Below are 8,247 nucleotides of genomic sequence, written 5' to 3'. Positions count from 1 at the left end.
ACTAACCTTAAGGGTTAAGGTTAGGGTCAGGCATCCAAGGGTCACACATGGGAAATGGGGAGTCAAGAGTCACTTGAGGGCCCTCCTATATAATAGGGGTATGGGGCACACTCAACAAGCTAAGGCTATGTTATCTTGAGGCTAGGTTATGATATGATGTTCTCTTGTATAGAGAATTATATCTACTCACCTACCATTTCACACTATAGCTACATGCTACTGGATTGGAGTTATACCTCTTGATGGTATGGGACATCAAGGTATAGGTATGATGTACTTCATTGTAATTCATGTGTGCATCCCCCCTTGGGCTCCGGGGTGGTTGGGTGGATGAGTTTATGCTTGATTTATGTGTGTTTATGCATAACATTATCTAGAGAGATCCAAGGGTTTTAACAGTGGTATCAGAGTAATCTCTAGTTAATTGTTGTTGATTTTTTCTCTCTTATTGTAATTTTTGGCATTTTTAAAAGTAAATTTTTAATATTTACTAAATAAAAATATTACTGTGTTGATTTATGTTGATGATTTGCATGTGGATCATCGATATGGCAGTTGGAACGTGTGTTACTATGAATCGACATTGCGGGGAAATTCCGTGAGTTTAATGCTATTTTTTTCTATTTTTTGTGGTTTAAAATAAGCATTAATGGAAAGTTTTACCAAAATACTATATATTTTATTGTGGATATTTTTGGTAGAATGGATTCCCTAAATTTCTATAATTTTTAGGAATTTTTTCTAATTTTTTGAGCATTTTTATGATTAAGAATGTATTTTTAATGCATTTTTGTGGGTTTTTTTGCAGATATTCTATCCATTTTCTACTGATTTTCTGTTGAAATGCAGTAGGGGCAGCATGTTGATGCATGAAATGCTCTTTCATGTGCGTGGGATCCTCTTCGTCTCTCAATTGAAACAATCACACTACACGAAGAGAATAATTCAATCTGGCTCCTCACCAGCTCGGAAGACACTTGTAGGCATACCTTTTCACCTCTTTTAAGCCTACGAGATGATCCTCTCAGCTACTCTCTCAGGCGAGGACTTCTTACAATCCCTTCCCTCATCGATGTTTGCATGCGTCCTCTTCATCTCAGCAACAACCACTCCATCCCCCCAACCATTATCTACTTCTTTTGATCTATTCTCCCAAAGACACTCCATGCATGTGTCTTGTCACCTATCACTAGGTACGAGGACATGCATGTACACATGTGAGGTAACCCCCACTCCCCCACGATCGCCGCCACCTAGTACTGGCGTTAACTCTCAGTTTCAATGAAAGATATACACACCACCTCTTCTTCTCTCCTTCAGTGGTGGGGATCATACTTATGCTCCATGGAGTCCATTCCTACACATGTTCTCATTGGTTGGTGGGAACTCAAATGCAATATCACCATTATGCTCCATGGAGTCCATTCCTACACGTGTTCCTGTTGGTTAGTGAGAGAACTCAAATGCAATATCACCATTATATTGCCTAGGAATCTCCACGACCTTGATAACCTCTTTGACATTTAACAAAATCTTTGTTAATGTGTTTCCCTTCTTCATGCTCCAAAGGTATTCCCAAATGCTCTTACCATTTCCTCTTGCAACAACAGCGGATGAGATTGATGCACTGGTCTTGTAAGGGGATGCATAAATCTATCACATTAGATTGAGTTGGAAGTCCTTTGGGCGGGCTATCTAAGATGGCCATTGGTTGTGGGTTTGAATTTAACGAAGCATCAATTAATGTGGAATAATTGGTTGAAACAGAGTCCTCAAGTATATGGAACTCCTCCTCCTCACATGATTAGAGGTTGGCTCTAGAGGGACAGGCAATTCTTAAGACCCAATATTGATTATTGATGGCAATCCATAGAATGACAAGGGAGGTGCTTGTTCTTGTAAGAACTTTGCATGCACGCGAGAACTCGACCATTGTTGAAACATAAATTCTTCTTAGAAGATGGGAAGGAGATTATGGAGCTCATTGTAAAGAGGAACAAGTACACAAGAACCAAAAAGAATGTCACAAACAACAAGTACCAAGTACACACAAAATGAATAGTGATTAATTAACACCCTTAAATAAGTTGGTCGTTTTTTATTTGATGGTTTTAATGTAATTATTATTTTTAAATAATATTAATTAAAAAATTAAATTCAATGGATATATATATATATATATATATATATATATATATATATAGTGCACTTTGTCAAATTTGATGAACCAAACCATACTTACAAAGAGAAACCTAGTACAAATCTCGAGATGATAAACATGCAGCTTGTCTTGCAAAAAAATTTCCAAGCCTTGTATTATATATACTTAATGGATGTTGATTTTAGATGTGCATTTGAGGATAAGAAGATAGACCTTAAAAACTTGTGCGTGATCATGACCAGATCACCATTTTTTTTGAACATTTGAAGAAAACCAATCATAACATGGGGGATCCTTATTAAACACGTTGCACATTATCCTAAATGAATTTACATTCTTGAGGAGATGGGTTCTACAAAACATGAATGATGTTTAAAGTCATTAGGTTATGAAATTTAACCTCTTTCTATTTAATTCTATCACATGCATGATAAAAGTCAACTAAGTGATTTAAGGTTTCAAGAATATCATGGCCTATGCATGATAAAAGTTAGCTAAGTGATTTAAGGTTTCAAGAATATCATGGCCTATGCAAACCCTCATTTGCATCATGGAATTCTTGCAACTTCACTGTACCATATTACATTCGTACAATAATGTGAAAATATGGTTATAAAAAAAGTGTTTGAGAAGACCCTTGCAAACGAAAAGCTTGAGCCCCTTTATTGGTTGATGTCAATGTATATGTGTGTGTGTGTGTGTGTGTGTGTGTGTGTATAAGCACACGTGAACTACATTGTACATGTGGGCATGCCACATGTAATTCCCGAGTTGCAAAGAAAGAAGCAGTTCCTAGATGTGGACTGTTAAGTATCGTAGTCACCTACCCAATCAAAATCACTTAAGGCCTACAATTGTAAATCACTCCCCTTAGTATAAAGCAATCCTAATTTTCGAAGGACGGAGTGTTTACTTTGTTGTATTGCCGATTCCCCCTCATCTTGGGACAATCAGTTCCACTATTTACATACATCTTTATCATTAGCTGATCTGCCAAAGGACGGAGTGTTTACTTTGTTGTATTGCCGATTCCCCCTCACCCCGGGACAACCAGTCTCACTGCTTGCATACATCTTTGGGAAATTTGGAGATCATAAAATTTATCCTTAAAATTAGCCCATATTAAGGCAACTGTGTCATCAACAATTTGACCATCCACCAATCATTGGGAGTGTCTTTCAAATGCATCCCAACATGTCTCAACTTGGACTTTCCCAAGAAGTCCTCATTCATAAAAGAAATTTCAAAGTGTCAAGTGCACTAGATGTGTTAAAATTTCTATTGAAGTTGTCAAACTTTACATTCTTGTCACCAAACTTGAACTTTGTGGCTCTCTTGGCATTATGTGTATGCCCTGAATTTGTAACATGTTCATGTCCTCCACATGGTAGTGGTGGGGATAGTTACCTTCTATCACTCTTGCTATTATGCGCAGGAGTACCACTCTCGGCGGATTGAATAGAACTTTTAGTCTTACTAGGCACTGATGATGCATGAAGTGTGTGACTGGAACTCTTCTTCGTTTGTTTCCTTGGAAGTAGCCCTAGTACCACCTGTAACATCAAGCCGAATGGGCTTCTTGAAAACCAAGGTTCCATCTGCACCTTTTACCTAGTGCCCACCACGATTGTAAGGATAATCAATTGTTAGTTCCCAAGGCTTTTCAATACCCATCCATGTAGCTATGGCTTCAAAAGTAGTCTCCTCAATTGGACTTCTTTCAAAGTTTGTAACTCTAGAGTCTCTTCATGAGATAAGGCCTCATTTGGCATCTAAGAGTTTCCAACTCTGACCACACATCCTTGGCTCATTATCATGCCTCTCTATATGCCTCTCTATATGCATCTCATGCTCATGAGTGTTTGATAAATGATCCTTTTAGTGACTAACCATGACTACCACAAAATTTGTGTCCCAAACTCTCTCTCTCTCTCTCTCTCTCTCTCTCTCTCTCTCTCTCTCCTAGAAGAACAGAAACTACTGATGTGATACCAATGTCACAGGATGGGCAAGTGCATAAACTCAAAAAGTATCATAGATTTACAACTTAGCAATATCATACTTCATGGTATCATCAAACATCATTGTCAAAAACCATACATTTTCACAAACAATATCCCGCACTGTACACCACACTAGGGATCAAAGATGGGCTGACCCCCTCTCTAAGGAAATTGGTTTGCACACCGAAACGTCAAGTAACATGAAAAATCCAATCTAAATAGTTTTTGTGACTAGTAGTCACTAATCTTGTGAGCATAGCTCTACGTGCCTGGAGTTCCATTGTGATTTGCAGCTACCAGTCGTAGCCAATTCAAGGAAACAATTCTACTAGGAGCTTTCCAAAGACACATCGTTCCACTTAGAGAATTTGGGACCAAACAAGTCCTGAATGCAGCATCAACACATAGGAGAGTCCCCACCCCGTAAGATGTCCATATTTAATTTTCAATATAACCAGCCTTACTGCTGATTCATTCAATCCCTGTGCACCAAAGTCTCTCCTACATATGTGCTACCTGAAGCCAACATGCATGAGCATTCTAGGGGTGAAATTTTGCTCAAAGCACCTATTTAGAGTCCCAAATTTGTACGGCCAGCAAAGGAGAGAGAAGAAGAAGATAGTATGGTTGGCATCAAACTAGAAACATGTTGAAATTTGGGCATTGTGATGAGCTATGGTGGATCAAACACTAGAATCAACATCATTAACAAAGTGATTAGCAAATAATTAAGACGTAATTAGTGGAAAATTAACAAATAGATTAATGTAGGCATAGATACTCAAAAACTAGCAAATTCTCATTAGGGCAATGCCTCAATTTATAGAGTTTACATCAAGCATCAAATCCCACTGATTTCTCCATGATTCACTCCACCTCTTTTCCCTGATTCTCTCCATCTCTTCACTTTTCCCAGAATATCTCCCAAAATCTTCTCCACACTTCCTAAATCTTCTCATGCTACCCTTTATTCTCTCCCAGTAGATTCTTCTCACCTTTTCATAGGTTCTTTCACATTTACTCATCCTCTTTTACAGCCTCTAACCAAGGGCTTGTTCCCACACACACCCTATTCACTTGTATTTTCAACACCTCCCCTCAAGTGAATTCTCCTAGTACACCTAGACCCTATACCAAGTTTGCCTCCCCTTACTTGATAGTTCGCGACTAGTGTCTACACCTCCCCTCAAGTTATCTTAGCACACCTGGACCCTGTATCAAGTTTCTTTCTTACTTGAGAGTCCACGACCAGTGCCTCAAGTCCCTAAACTCCATAGTCCTTGACACACTCTCTCTCTATGTGTCCAAGGCTACTGTAAGTGCCCGTGACCTTGACTAAAGTGTTCACACATACATCTACCACGTGGCCTACATCATCGGTGGCTCAGAGGTGGTTTTAGTTTGTTGGGGCAGGTTACATTGGGTTGTGGGGTCTCTCTCTCTCTCTCTCTCTATCTCAGAGATTTTTACATGGCTCCTCACTCTTTGGAGCCTCACATCTTCTCTTGTCTTCAGTCTTCTTGTTGTGGCAACTTCTCTCCACGCATCCGTCTCTTCTTCCAGTCTTCTTGGGGCAGCTTCTCTTCTTGTGTCCATGTCTTCCTTCAATGCTTCCTCTAGATCTTCTTGGTGTGGATCTTCTTCTTGGAAAGAGATATTCTTCTTCTTTCATGGCTGGGGCCATGAGCTTGTCCGTCAGGTCTTTTTGCTCCATGTGAGCAACATGTTTCAATGTTTTGCTGACAGTTTCTTTAGGCTTTTGATGTTCATCTTGTATCATTATGCAATGCAAACCCAAATTTATGCGGGAGGTCTTACCTCTTGCCTTATTCTGGACAAGGGCAGTGTCTGTTCCCATTTTTACATTGATGTAATGTGCCCAATACTATATAATGCGTATAGCATTCATTCTAATGCACATTCCCAAATGCAACTCTGGTTGTGAATAATCTTGAATTTGAGTGAGTTTTATAGGCATTAACTAAGGGTTAAATGCAAAATGATGATTATCACAATTTTATCAGCACAATTTTACCAGAAATTACATTAAATCAAGGGTAACCAATTTGTACGGGATGGTTGGAGTATCAAACCAACTCCCAATTGCAATATGAAGTTATAGGGATCTATATCAAATACCTAATGGTTAATTTGAACCCTTAATTGTACCAAAATATAGTGATTAGCACTGATTAATCACTGATTAGCAAATTAATCCATTGTTTTGTGTGCAAAAAAACAGAGTATACGGGGAGTCCAGATCTGGTGCCTTAGACTTCAAATGAGCTCAAATGCTTTCAAAGCCATCAATAGCAATGAGTCTAGTAGAGGATTAAGCCAAGAAACACAGGATTTGACCAAATATTGAAAGCTTAATCTCTGTTTTACCAAAGTCACCTGTTTGCAGATTTGATGAAGAGCTTGGATCTCACTGTAGACTTGATGAAACTAAATTCTGTCTTCACTAGCTTGTAGAGCATGCTTGAAAACACCTTGGGCTAGGAGGAATTAGAAACATTTGATTTGTGCAAGCTACAATGTCAATTTTACTCAAAAAAAAATGGGCCTAAAAAACGTGCTGCCGCCGGCGATTCGTGCTAATTCCCTTTAATTCCTTGGAGTAGCTTGTAGCCCCTTGAGTGTAGTTTAAGATCCTAAAAGGGCTTGGCCTAATTTAAAGTGTGCAAGGAGAATGGACTCCTCCACTGGCTGGGGGTACAGAGATGAGTTGAAATCTAACTAAAATTTTGATTATTTTCTAATTATCTACTGATTCTAGATAATGGGCTCATAAACTTGATGGATTCTAGGCATGGCTCTGATACCATGTTGAAATTTGGGCATTGTGATGAGCTATGGTGGATCAAACACTAGAATCAACATCATTAACAAAGTGAATAGCAAATAATTAAGACGTAATTATTAGCAAATAGATTAATGTAGGCATGGATACTTAAAAACCAGCAAATTCTCATTAGGGCAATGCCTCAATTTATAGAGTTTACATCAAGCATCAAATCCCACTGATTTCTCCATGATTCACTCCAGCTCTTTTCCCTGATTCTCTCCACCTCTTCACTTTTCCTAGAATATCTCCTAGAATATCTCCACACTTCCCAGAATATCTCCACACTTCCTAAATCTTCTCATGCTACCCTTTATTCTCTCCCACCAATAGATTCTTCTCACCTTTTGACAGGTTCTTTCACATTTACTACATCCTCTTTTATAGCCTCTAACCAAGGGCTTGTTCCCGCACACATCCTATTCACTTGTATTTTCAACAAAACACATGGCGCTTTGTAAGGAATCATCCACGTGCATACAAACAACAAGCTGCTGCAATTGCTGCAACTGCTTCAAGGCTACGAAAGTGAGGACTTCTCACTTTGGCTCGGGAGGAAAATCCTCATAAGCTGAAATATGTATGACCTTGTCTAGCTTGGAAGAACTATTTGGGTATTGTAAGCTAAAATATGTATGACCACATTCTGGTCTCTAGTCTCCCATCTGCCAATCATCATACATGCCTTTACTTTTGATTAACTTCTCCCATGGTCTCTTTTCAGATCCTTGTAAGATTGCACATCCCCCAAGTCTATCTTGGTGTGTTTCCACCATGTTGAAAAATCACCCATCATTATCCAAGGATGACTATTACCTAGTCTGTTCAACTACTCCCACATCTGTTTCCTCATCTTAACTAAGTGCCAACTATAAACATTGACAAGCTATTGTCTACTTCCATCTAGGTTTGCCTCTATAACAAGAGCTCTACCATTGGGGTGGTTGGCTATTACCTCAAGTTTTAAATCTTTGTTCACTAGAGGGGCAATAGTCGGAAGGGAGTGAGTGTGAACCTAGCAAACAACCACATGGGCAAGTATGAATTATCCCACATAAGCTAGCAAATCCATGTTGTACTCACCTCATATAAAAAGGGGGTCATTCAAGCAATGAAATCAAGCAAGCTCTCAAGTCTTTCTATGAGTACAAGTTTCAATCTTGTAACCTAATTGAAATTGAGTCTAAAGCTTAATTAAATTAGCTTTTCATCATTATGTGTGTACTTAGGCTTCACCC

This window comes from Cibotium barometz, chromosome 65 (genome assembly GCF_041138505.1).
Source record: "Cibotium barometz isolate CiBa-2024 chromosome 65, ASM4113850v1, whole genome shotgun sequence".
NCBI classification, from domain to species: Eukaryota; Viridiplantae; Streptophyta; class Polypodiopsida; order Cyatheales; family Cibotiaceae; genus Cibotium; species Cibotium barometz.
Note: the sequence above shows the minus strand (reverse complement) of the source record.